The sequence below is a fragment of the Triturus cristatus genome, chromosome 2_1 (assembly GCF_964204655.1).
Source record: "Triturus cristatus chromosome 2_1, aTriCri1.1, whole genome shotgun sequence".
Lineage (NCBI taxonomy): Eukaryota > Metazoa > Chordata > Amphibia > Caudata > Salamandridae > Triturus > Triturus cristatus.
In genome coordinates this window covers 252,911,252-252,924,471 of record NC_140581.1, presented here as the reverse complement: position 1 = coordinate 252,924,471, position 13,220 = coordinate 252,911,252, and the positions used below count along the sequence as shown (strand labels likewise).

General features: G+C 44.8%; 1 protein-coding gene across 4 annotated transcripts in view; it reads left to right on the top strand.

The window, feature by feature from the left end:
- The window catches only part of AMACR (alpha-methylacyl-CoA racemase), a 421,886-nt gene that overhangs the window by 306,212 nt on the left and 102,454 nt on the right, over window positions 1–13,220 (top strand). The window lies entirely within an intron of this gene.

The following is a 13,220-nucleotide window of genomic DNA, read 5'->3' as shown; positions in this document are numbered from 1 at the left end:
GCAACGTTTGACAGATACTGAAACGGACCTCCCGGCCCTGACTCACAAAGCCCATCTCTCCCTATTTCACCCATGCAGCAAAGAGAAATCACCGCCACAACTACTACTAAACATGGCGTACAGATGCTACAGCAGGAGGCTGCTCCTGACACGTAACGTTAAGCCATATGCCACTGCGCTCCCAATAAGAGGCACACCTAGAAGCCATGGACCCATCGCGGCCCGACAGATATACGCTACCTAGTGGAAAGTGGAATACAAGAACTGGGAGACCTGTATCATGAAGGAAATTTGTTGTCCTTGGCCTCACTTATAGACAATTCCGGGATGGCACTGGGGCAATTCCTCACGCACCGAGCAGTTTTAGCTGTGCTACTCAAATACTGGGGAGACCTGACAAGAGAGCCCCCCACACACTTAACCATCCAATACTTACACGTGATGGGTCAGGGTAGACACCTTATAAAATGGTTCACAGCTTCCCTCAGGTCTCACACAGCGACACCGTTGCTTTCTCTATGCGCACCCTGGGAGGTGGACCTGCAACGCCCTTTCACAGATGTCGAATGGAGCAGGATGTTGGAAGGGCGCACAACATGTGGGCATACGTCACCCCAGCGAAGACCAATAAATTCTATGTTGGCGCGGGCGCCACTTGTCCACGCTGCCAGATCGCCGATGCAGACCTGTTTCTCATGTTGTGGAGCTGCCCAAGACTGGGGGAATATTGGGGGTGGGTAGCATCCATACTAAGCCACTGTACGTACCGAGCAATACCCCTAAATTGGGAGACCTGCATCCTACACCTGTACGCAAACACCAAGCCTCCCGGTTTATAGCGGTAGGGCTGATTGTTGCGAAGAGGCTGATCATAAAAAGATGGCGCTCAACCGAGCCCCCGGCGGAACATGCTTGGGAACGCTCACTGCAGGTGTTGGCCAAGGCGGAGAGTGAAGCACTACGCAGGGATGACACATTAGGCCTTCATAAAACCCCAATCGCAGAAAGTTGGGACGCAATATTGCAGGAGCTGCTGAACAGTGGTGAGACCCCAGAGCCTGAAGCAGAACTAATAGCACACGAGCAGTAGCGGAGCCCCTCATGCACAACCTGAAAATACCTATCGCATATGTGACACCTATGCACTGCACCCATGTGGATAAGTACTAAACAAAGTAACGTGCAGTAATTGCATACCCTACAAAGAACGCAAGCCAGCCCCCGTAAACCATTGTAACATAACGACCTACACTTTGGCTGATTGAAGGTGCCTCTCCAACCCACGCCTCATCCCAGTTGCTCACAGTTAACTGCAAATTCTTTACCACCCAAAAACACCCCCAACAACATTCTAGTAGGATAATAGTACACACGCACTCCATTAACAGGCGGACCCCTCCTTCGGTGACCAGTGGCAGTTATGGGTCTCTCCCCGCTGATCGCAGATCTGCGACCCCACTTGCAGTGCGCAATAACTGAGAAGTTGGGTCTGCCACCCAATCTCCTCCCCTATGCAGCAGCAGCAATTGTCGCCGGAGTTGTCCTGTACTGTACTATTTATGTTGCATTTGCTTGTTCTGTAACCGTAATGATGATAATTACAATAACAAGCATTTGCAATGCAATAGGTCTCGCAGTTATGAGAGTTTCAGCTATTGGCATTGTAAATTACAATGCCTTTTATTTATGTTTTTAAAACAATAACAAAAATAAAAGGCATTATTATTTGCAATGTCTAGCTCAAACTCACGTAAATGCGAGACCTATTGCATTGTAAATGCTTGTTGTGGATGTAAGCGGCAAGAAGCGCTAGCAGTTGGTGTGTGCGAAGTGACCTTGTGAGATGTAGACGCCACAGTCATTAATGCGAATGGTCTTAATGACGTATCCTTGAGGTTATGATGAGTGACAATAACTAACGTTATCACTGAAAATATCTTCGTGTCTTCGTTATTGGTTTCTGGGAATCAACGTGTACTTAGTATGAGTAATTCCCTCTGCTGTGTGTATGTATATCTTATGCGGTCCCCAGGGTTTCTTGGACGAGCAGTGCTGCGTGCCGTCAAACACAGCAACTCTTCAAAAGAGTTCATTTCGGACTGCGGACGCCCTCTTAGTTAAATAGGAGTTCATTATTATTCCGAGACACCCACATATTAAGCCACTGTTTGGACTGAGTTTTTCATCAAAGAAACGGAGGCTTCTGTGCTTCAGAAGACGAGGCATGCACCCCTGCCCCGTTCCCGTGATCCCGACCACGCACACCATAAATCTGACCCTCGTGTTAGACGGTAGTTCATTCTGCCTCCATCCTCGGGGCCATAGCATCCAGCCTCGTAACCCGTTTCATGAGACAGGACTGAGTGAAATGTAATTTGCTTGTTAAAAGTTTCTGTCCTCCCACTAGTAGGCTGGACATGTGCCACCACCCTTCATGCGCCTGGCAAGCAACCCTCCAGAAACAAAGCCAGCAAAACATATGATTAGGCATGTTTTGGCTGACCAGATATTTCTGTGTGAGGCGGGGGGTACCGTGTAACTTTTGGCTTGGTCACGTCCTGGGCGAAGCATGCAGTTTTTGTTTTGCGACTCAGGCTCCGCCTGGGTCCAGTATCGGTGGTGTACATATTGCAGGGAGAGGAGCAGCAGTTGTGCTGACACATGCAAAACATGTGTCAGTGCAACTTTGATCTATGTAAAACGTGTGTCAGTGCAAAGTTGTAAGTGAATTAGTGTGTGATAGAAAAGTGCGCTGAAACCCGGTTTCAATAGTGCTTGAAGCTACGGCCGTCAATGCGCCAGTAGCATTAATTTACATTTACTCTGACATATATGACACCAAAAAAGGTCGCATGTATACTTTGGCATATAAAACCGCTGATATACCGGTGATGATTTACCTTTGTTCTCTATACTTCAGGACTCGCTGAAGTGAATGCCACTGGTTATGCAAATGGCTCCGACACTGCTGATGCCATGCAGGGTCCCAGGGAGCTTCAGAGATGATCTGGAGCCGACGGTGGGGGAGAGGGAAGGAAACTGAAAGCGTGCCATGTGCGCGTTTTGCTGAAAGGCTGGGAGACGCCGTACGCATGCACATGTTCTGTCTGAAAGCACGCGTTGTGCTGAAAGACCGTGAGACGCCGTACGCGTGCACATGTCCAGTCTGGTCCGTACGCGTGCACGTCTCCTGTCCCCCTTCAGAAGTAAAACCCACGACAATAGACCTCGCCAAGGCGACACAGCGCATGCACTGCGTTGCTAGGCGAGACCTAAAAACAGATTAAAAAAAAGATACAACAAATACCTCTGGGTGTGCTCGAAGACTAAAGTCAGGAAAGCCATAAAATCACTAAAAGACAGCTTAGCCCAAGATGTTCCCTAGAGATGGAGGAATGTAGAACTAAGGGCATATAGTCATTATTCCCGGAATGACCACTTTTTAGTAAGGAAGGTATTAACTCAGCGTCTGAAGTAAATTCCCACACTATTTGGGTCTTTGATCATGCACCCCTCACCTTAACATTAGCAAATGTTGATTTCACACAACATAATCCTAGATGGAACCGTTCCAAGTTCGTATTGCACAAAAAGAATATATTGCAAGAATCAAGGAGTTTATAAAAGATTTAATGAACAAGAATGATGGTACAGGCAATGAGTGGCACTGTGAAAGCTGGTATTAGAGGGATTACACAAAAGACTATGTAGTTACTTGTTGGAGAAAGATACATGAGCAAGATATGCGAGTGAAATCTAAAGCGATTGCTTTGGAGCCTGAGCATATTTTCTTAATAAGCGACAGGGATAATAGGCAGCAAAGTATTTCATGTGAGGTAAAAAGAAGACCTGCAAATATTAAAGTGCTCATCAATAAAAGGCACCGATGTTTAAGATTGAAACACAATGATAAAATTGGCCACCTACTGATGGCTCAAACTAGAGCATGGTTAGCCAATCAACGAGTGTTAGAAATACATACATAGGCATAGAATAAGAATTCTGTTAGTAGTGAAGTCAGCTTTATACTCCGTTTGTGAAAAAAGATGGTGGCAGGTATATTGGCAAACTCTGAACTGATCAGGTTACCTTAGCCTTTCCATCATCAGCAGGAGGAAATTGCAAATTCAGCTACATTGCAGGAACTCATTGACTCCTTTATCGGGACACCATGAAGGAAAGCTACAGGTCTGGGTGCAATTTTAAACAAAAAATATATGTGTAATTTCAGAAATGTCACCACGTTGTTGAGATGACTAGAGGTATCATGAGGGAAGGCCCTCTTCTAAACTCGGGACATGAAGAATGCATAATGATTTTCTGAAACAAGGATAGGCACCCCACTTGTATACAATCTTATACAACTATAATTCAACTATGCGCAGACTATAAAAATAAATAGTCATATTTTAGCTAGCAGACTTTTTTAATAAATCTTTTTATTGGGGCTATTCAAACCAAAACTTGCAGACACCGACATCAGTTATTAAATGATATCCAATGAAATATGCGACACAGTGTCCTAATGGGTACTTGCAAACATCCTAACATGCGAATGAATATATGCATCTACAACGGCATATAAAGGACTATTTCACCTATGCCTAAGAGGGCAATGAGGAACTAAAAGGAAAATCGAACATCAAATCACACAAAACAACTAAGCCCAATATTGGCATCCCTCATGCTACTCCCTCCCACCGTCCCACACTAATAATCATGCCATGTGATATTTTCTACATTCAGCTCATCAAAGTAATCCACCCAGTGCTCCATGAGGCTACATCTCCCATGCCTAGCACTTGCATCAGTCCTAATGGAAAGCTCTGCTGAAGCCCAGCAAACCACATCCGTCTGCCATGCCGAAATTAAGGGGGCAGATGTCGTCTTCCAGGACATGGCTACACACCATTTTTCTAGGACAAGTGTCAAACCTTAAAAGCACATCAATTGTTTACTTTTCTTGGTTATTACCCCTGCATTACGGAGATGACGAGTGGGTTCACATGGTAGGATGGAATTCTTAATAGTGGAGATACAAGAGGTCACTGATTGCCAGTAATCCAAGATCACTGGGCATGTCCAGACCATATAAAGGAAGTCCACTGTATCATGGTGGCATATGGGACACTGTTTGCTGGCACCAGAATGCATCTTGCCAATTCTATCCAGGGAAAGGTATGTATGATGCAGATAATTGAATTGCATGAAGCAGAATTGAGCATTCTGCAATATCAGTTTAAGGGAACTAAGACATCTCTGTCAGGTTCAGTTAACTCTATGGCTGATTTGTCTGCTCACCAGTCTCCGAAAGCATGGGAGCATGGACAAAAGGATCTCGACTCAGTGTGCTATATATAACTGAGATCACTTGTTGCGAGCTTGTGGTGGTCAGCATCAGATCCATTGGGCCAACTACCCATGTGAAATCTCTCTCAGTGCACCACATTTTACAAGCCACATCACATAGAGCCGAATAAAATGGAAACTACACGGGTCTAGGCCTCCACCCTCTGTCAGATCCTGGAATGTGTGTAGTTTACCCTCCACTATCGCATCTCATTTCGTATAACTTGAAGCCATCTAGTTGTCCACTGAGTAGAGAGCCCGTAGAGACCTGAAGAGTGGTAGTTCCCAAAGGGGGAAAATGGGTGCATATGGTACTCCTATCCGGCCGTAATAAATGTACTTTCTCCAGCACCATGCCACTACCTTTACCAAGAATAATTGTACCACGCGGTGAGAGGGACACGCCAGGACCCACCCAAGTATGGAGAGTTCCCCATTATCAAGACCCAGTGTTTCTCTTTCATGGCAAGAAACAGCATGAAGCCACCGTATTCGCCATTGGAGCTGAGCAGCAGCATAATAAAACTAATAATTTGGAGCACCAGTACCCCATCTCAAATGCTGGGGCAGTCAACTCTATCTTAACCCTATGTCTCTTGGGGCCCGATAGGCAAGTAGTCGTCACAGTTCCTGAAAAAAAGATTTCTTCAAGATCACAGTAGTACTGCAAAAAAGAAAAGGAGATAAGGGAGTCTTAACATCTTTGCTCTGCTTATCCTACCCATTGATGATAGCGGTAATTGCATCCAGAAGGGCAACGGTTGGTTGGTGGACGTGAGTGCCTTACCGAGGTCACCATCCACCAGGTATTTCTTCAGAGGATACTCATGGACCCCTAGATACTTAAAGGTATTGTAAGCTCACAGTAGGGGTGAGCATACATCCAGATCACGCATAGTCGCAGATGTCTGCAACAGTGAAATAAGGCGCGACTTCCCCCAGTTGACCCGAAGTCTGGGTACCTAACCAAAATCATCCAGAGCCGACATAACCACCGGCAAGAGCAATGGATCTGCCTTCAAATAAATCAATCTATTGTTGGCATACATAGAGACTATCTGATAAAGGTATGTGGTCCGGTATGCCCATGCAATCGCATACTCTTTTAACAAACCTGTTTCCATGGCGAACAATTATGGAGATATGGGCATCCCTGTCTAGTTCCACGTTCAGTAGAAACATGGTCCAATATAATGTCAACAGTGTGCACCCTGGCCATGGGGGCAGCATAAAGGACCTGTATTCATGTACAGAAATCCGGGCTGAAACCTAGTTTCCTCAGGACACCCTCTAGATAGGTCCATCCCAGGGTGTCGAATGCCTTCTCTATATCTAAAGAGGCCCAATCCATAACACTAAATAACCGACTGATATTAAGTAATGCGTTTCGCCCGGAAAAACCCCGTTTTGGTCAGGAAGAATCACCATTTACACCATTGGAGTCAGTCTATTCGCTGAAACTTTATAATCATGGTTGAGGACAGATAATGGATGATAAGATGCCACTTTAAGAGGGTCTCTTCCGGGCTTCAGGAGTACTGTGATCAGCCTACCCGCATGTGCTCTAGTAGGCCACCGTATTCCTTGGCACCATTATATAGTGCTAATAACAGTGGTGCCAAAAGGGCGTGATATAAGGCATAAAATTCAATAGGTAGCCCATCAGTGCCAGGTGTCTTGCCCATGGCAATATCCTTGATGAATGAAGAGATCTCCTCGAGGGTCAACAGAGCATCCAACTCCTGTGCTAGCAGTGAATCAAGTAGGGGGGTCTCTAGGGATTGAAAATAGGCAAGAACCACCTCGGAAGTCAAATCTGGAGGGGCCTAATATAGCCTCCTGTAATAAATTATGATTCTTTATTGATGTCCAACTGGGAGTTCACTATGGGGCCTGCATGGTATCTAATAGCCGCAACAGTGGTACATGAGGTTCTGATTTCAAAAGCCATGGCAATAAATTACTGGCTTTGTCACCTAATTCATGCTGTTGCTAGGTGTGTTCTTGTTAATTAAAGATGGCTAGTCTTCCATACAGGGCCCTATAATCTGTACAAATGCCAGCTAGCACGGGATATGTGGCCGGATCAATCACCCACTCCACCTCTGCCGATCTCAATCTACCCTTTAGATACAGCATTTTCCCCTGAAGGGCACGTCTTATACCAAATTGTGTCTTCATGCATGCACTCCTGATCACCACCTTGAAAGCGACCCACTCTACCATCTCATAATTTTCCGTAAAATACCTATCAATGTGTTCCCCAATGGCAGTCCAAAATGCGTTGTAAGCTAGCGCCTGTGGTTGCAGGTGCCAGGTGGTAATGGACTGACTTGGTCTCCCCTTCTGAAATGACACCAACATGGGACAGTGATCAGATAATGTCCTTCCCAAATACTCTGCTTGCTTGCATTTATTCACGAGTGTCCCAGTACCATAAATCAGTTCTATTCGGGTTTGGAGAGCATGTAATGTAGAGCCATGGGAATATATTATTGTTTAAGCGAGTCTAATGTGCACCAGGCATCCAACCCCTGTATATTCTGCGACCATTGCTGCCGGTGCTTGGAGATTGTATGGGACTGTGCACCCGGGAGAGGAGGAGTGGACTTATCAGGTTCCAAATCTGGGACACAAAGCCCACACACCGAACGTGGGTGAGTGTGCTGAACAGAGAAAGGCTGGGGACATGGAGGTTAAGAAATTAGGCTGAGCTACATTCGGGCATAAAGCACCGCCAGAGCAAGGAGTTCCCGATCCAATGTACCTTCTACAATCACAAATATGCCTTTGGGGTTGATTGTAGTATGCTCCGGCACAAATGGAACTCCCAGAATGACCCACAGGAGAACCCCCCCGGGCATAAGCAGCTTGTGCAATTTCGGGAGCTCTCCAGCAGTTAAATGGGTCTCCTGCAGGCAAGCAAATTGGATATGGTGCCTTTTCAAGTAAGTGTGGATCATATGTCTTTTCTTATACGTGGCAAACACAAGGAGATAATGGACGGAGCGCTGAAACTTTTCAGACACTCACCTCCAGTCACAGATCTGGGTTGAATCCATCATTGTTCTTTAGCTATTTTGCCACCCCAGTTCAGACCGAGCTATATGCAAATCAGTAATGCCCCAGTGCCTCGTGGGAACAGTCCAGCCCGAACTGCCAAGCCAGGTCTTCCCTGGACTCGAAACAAGCATCATGGGACCGGTTTCGTGGTAACACCCCTCATCAGCCAGGCTAGCTTGAATCCAGTGGTAAAGTGAGCAAGGGACCCATGTCTGGGCATACCCTGCTTACTTAGGGCGAACAAAGCAAGCACAAGGAGATGATGGGCAGAGCGCTGAAACATTTCAGACCCTCACCCCCAGTGACAGATCTGGGTTCAATCCATCATCGTTTTCCCTATGTTAGCCTAATTTTGCACATTGTAAGCCGCTTTTATTTTGCACACACAGCGGAATATCACGCTTGTCTTTGTACCACATTGCATTTTCACACAGAACCAGCACATATTTTTGTGTTTTATTCTTTTTCTGGGATTTAGTCTGAACAGCCTAGGCAAGGTCAAACAACATTGCCCCTTGTTATTCCCTCTGGTCAGACACTAGCACCTAGACATAATAAAATAATGCAGCTGTTGTTTTGAATACACATATCTTGTCATATGACTGAGGACAAGGGCTCTGAAAAAACAAACACACAGAGCAAGGGTCCTGAGACTAGAGTGCTGCATCAGCTGAAATGTAGAACACCCACCTATTAAGTTAAGGTACAGGGTCCACCACTAAACCCAGAGAACTAGAAAAAATAACCACTTAGCTTCCGTAATACAATTTGGTTTATGGTCCTCACAAAGAAACCCTACATCAATCATTAGTGATTCTAATTTAGATTCCAAAGAGAACTTTAAGTTAACAGCCACTAGCAGTTCGGTAAACTTTGTGTAGTCTTTCAAATGCTGCTCTACAGATGAATGATGCGCCTGAGAATCAATATTATAAAGGAACAGTGGTCCCATTCAATTCGAGTAATTTAAAGTGCCACAATTAGTTCAATGAAAAATTGGGTTTTATGTTTGAAGGCAATTTTGCAATACACTGGAGTTTAGAAATGGTTGTCGACGACGTTTCGATCCCTTAACGAGTAGTGAGATCTCTTCAGGACACCCAATTGGGTCATCTTCTTCCCGTTCCGGGCACTGCTACCTCCCAGGCAATTAATTATCATTCTCTTGTCCTGAAGAGATCCCACTACTCGTTAAGGGATCGAAACGTCGTCGACAACCATTTCTAAACTCCAGTGTATTGCAAAATTGAAATGTCGGAGTATGAAATGTTTTACTGACTTTTTGTTAACAATTACCTTTGAGCACCAAAAAGTCACCTTTTAAATCACTTGCCTGGGTACCGGAAATCGGCGGATTTCCTATTACCCTGCCACCAACTCACTCACTGGTTTACTTTTCACACTATTTACTGTAATTTTCTAGTTATTTTTGCATTGTCTTCAAACATAAAACCCAATTTTTCATTGAACTAATTGTGGCACTTTAAATTACTCGAATTGAATGGGACCACTGTTCCTTTATAATAATGTTTACACCCTTGGTCCCTTCTGACTCCTAGGGTCTCCTTGTTCCTTATAATCGCGCCTGAGAATCAATGTCAGTTACTATGCACATTAGATAGATCACCCCCTTTACCAGTCTTCGTTTTGGACATGGTGATTCTGCAACACCAAAAGGCACACCCACTGGGTACAGGAAAAAGTAGGACTGTGTTTGTGGCCCAGTGGAAAGTCACCTCAGCACTCGCACTGAGAACATTTTGAGCAACAGTACCAGCAATGACAGCAGTGAGGCAGCACACCACAGTGGCTCCGCAAGCTGAGCAAATGTCCATATCCGCATCAGTGCCAGTAGGGTATCATTGTTGTCAGCTGTGCAACACCAGGGGGGGTAAGGTAAAGGGAGGCAGCTGGAAGGATGCACAGTCTGTGCTGTGTATCCCTGGAAAGGCTGCCGGCGTCGGGCGGAGTATTGGCGTTCTCAGGTGCCAGGCGGGGCAGGAGAGGACCAGCGCATCTTATCGGGCCCAACTCCCCGTGTCGCGCAGAGGGAGCACCAGCAGTAGGCATCACCTACAGTCCCTTTGGGGGAGGCGTCCCACTGCAAGATGTATTAGCCGGGACGCTGGGGCTTCGACGCCAGGTTCGGGCAAGGCACCTCCCTTGGCGTGAAATACAGGCCTCAGAAGTGCGTCTGCAGCTGTCACTGCTGTATTCCAAAATCCCTCGCCGGATGTCCAGGAGGGAGCAGATCTGCCTCCCACACACCAGGGGCACAATTTTCAGGCGATGTTCTTGTGCTGAAGGGGGGTGTATATAGGCGGATAGATGTGGCAAAAGGTCAGAGCTCGGATTCAGGCCACTGTCCTGCACCATCTTGGACATGCGCTCCTTATTTAAGCTCATTCTAAACTAATGGGGTAACCCAAGAAACCCTAGGACCTGGGTAGTGTACGTTACAGGCAACAGTATGGTCCTACTGACATACTATTTTGAAAAGAGAAATATACGATATCTATGTCTGTATTATATTTACGGCATAAGAGAGACTCAGAAAACAGATCATATTTAAAATTCATGGAAACAACAACATGAATTTAAAATGTATTTTTGTATTGATATATTATTAAAGTATATATATAAAATCCTTCACAATGGTACTTTTTACACGGGCGTTCCAAAAGAAAGTGCATAGAAAAAGTGTACGAAGAAGTGCTCAAGTGTAAGGTGATCAAGGAAAGGAAAATAGATCTTATTTCGGGAATATATTTTAGTTTTTTTTCACCAGTGACTCCTGAGACCTGAGTAAGCCACGGTGAGATAAGCCTGTTTGAAAGAAAGCAATCTTTCTGCGCAATGGCACATGTCCCTATTCACGGGGAAATGACGGCCAAATCCTAGCACAGCCTTCTTTGGGACATGTATAATCAATCCAGGCTAGAAATAGGAGTGTCGACATTTCGACCCGACTGCTGCGTGAGGTGAATCCAGCCTTGCATGCGGGTCTTCATCAGGACTGAAGCGAAAGGAGTAGGGCAACCTATAGTGGTGCAGCCGCACCATAAAGGTTCCTCTCAGATGGAACCACCTATCTTGGCCCAATGCGCAGTAAAAAGAGAGTACTGGAAAGTTGGTCTCACTATGGAAAGATTTAGCATCAGTCGCAATTCCAGCAGAATGGAATGGGCCTATTTAAAGACCTGTCCCCTTCATCAATTAATGGAACATAATGGCTTTAAAAGCTGAATGACCACGAATCAATTGTAACTCCTCGGGTCGTTCGACCCCGACAGACAGTGAAACCGAATGAATGCGTATTTTAGCTAATTTGATAATCAGGGATTGGTTACACCATTGCAACATGGATTTATTCCTGAGAGAGACACTATTACACACACCAAGCTAGCTGTTAAACTACACTTGACCCTCTTAAATGATGGCCCTAAATGCTGAAGAAAAATTGACCGAGTGGAATAACTGTACCTTTGGCAGATGCATAGGCAGTTTAGTCTTTCAGAGGTTGCCATAAAATGAGTACAGGTACTTACTTGTACTCGAAGCGAGGATTATTATGCGTGCTAATAAATCATATAGTGTATAATCAAATACAACATCAGTGACTAATTTAGATTTTCGCGGTGGACATTACCTTTGTAATAATTCATTCCCATAGAATACCAATTTCTCTAGTCTAGATAAAATGACTGCTGGCTATTCACCGGCACCGGGTCAGGATGGTAACCACTAACCGAACCTCTTTTAGGAAGTTCAGAATTACTAGAGGGACTAGGCAGGAATGCCCTTTGTGCCCTGTCTGCACGATTTTATATGATCCGAGAATGCCTATTGAACACCCTGATATTACATCAAGTATGCTTCCTCAATTTGAATTTAAGCTCATGGCTTATGTAGATGATGTACTAATTATTAATGCAGATTCAAATACCTCGCTTCCCCAATAGAACAAATACCAACCACTATCGAAAGGCATGTGGATACAATTCTGAAAAAACGAAAAGATTAAATATAGGGTCCCTTGCTACTGAGACTATATTTACAGTGAATACCCTGAATTTTAAGGGCATTAGACTTACAGTTTGCCACAGGATTTTAAAGAGGCTAACTATAATGACCATTCTGCCAAGCGTTTCTATTTGTTCAGGGCATTACGCACTTGTTTTCTTTAAGCAAATAGATACTGTTGCTATATCCTTCATTTGAGCACACCGGAAGCCAAGGAGATATTTAAAGTATCTCCAGCTGGCAGTGGAAAGAAGGGAATGGGCTCTCCAAACCTTCCAAAACTGCTATTTGGCAGCAATTTACAGAAGGTTAATGAAATTGATTAAGGATCCTGATAGCTCTCCCGTGTTTTCCTAGGCCACTATAGATGAAACACCCTACTTAACATTACTAAGATACCCTTATTTTAAACAACATCCAAAGCATGTCAAATAGAATTGTATTTCGGACCTGGGTACTGTATAGAAAGATTGATATATTGATTGGTCATTTGTAGACAGCCGATACTGAAAGAGCCCAGTGCATCCTCGTATAGGGACATGAAAACTGGACCTACTAAATATTTTCAACTATGAAAAGATGAAATACTCTGACAAAGCCATGAAATGTTCCCGACAAATTGGGGTTGAGGGTGGAGGGGTAATCACGGTATTCTTCCGGAGGTGTGCTGGTGGAAGCCTTTACTCTGCCCCAGTGATGTGATAATAATCAAATATTTGTGGCGTTATTCTGCGTAAGCCCAGTGTGTGTATCTCCTTGGCAAATGTGTTGATCTGAAACTTAAA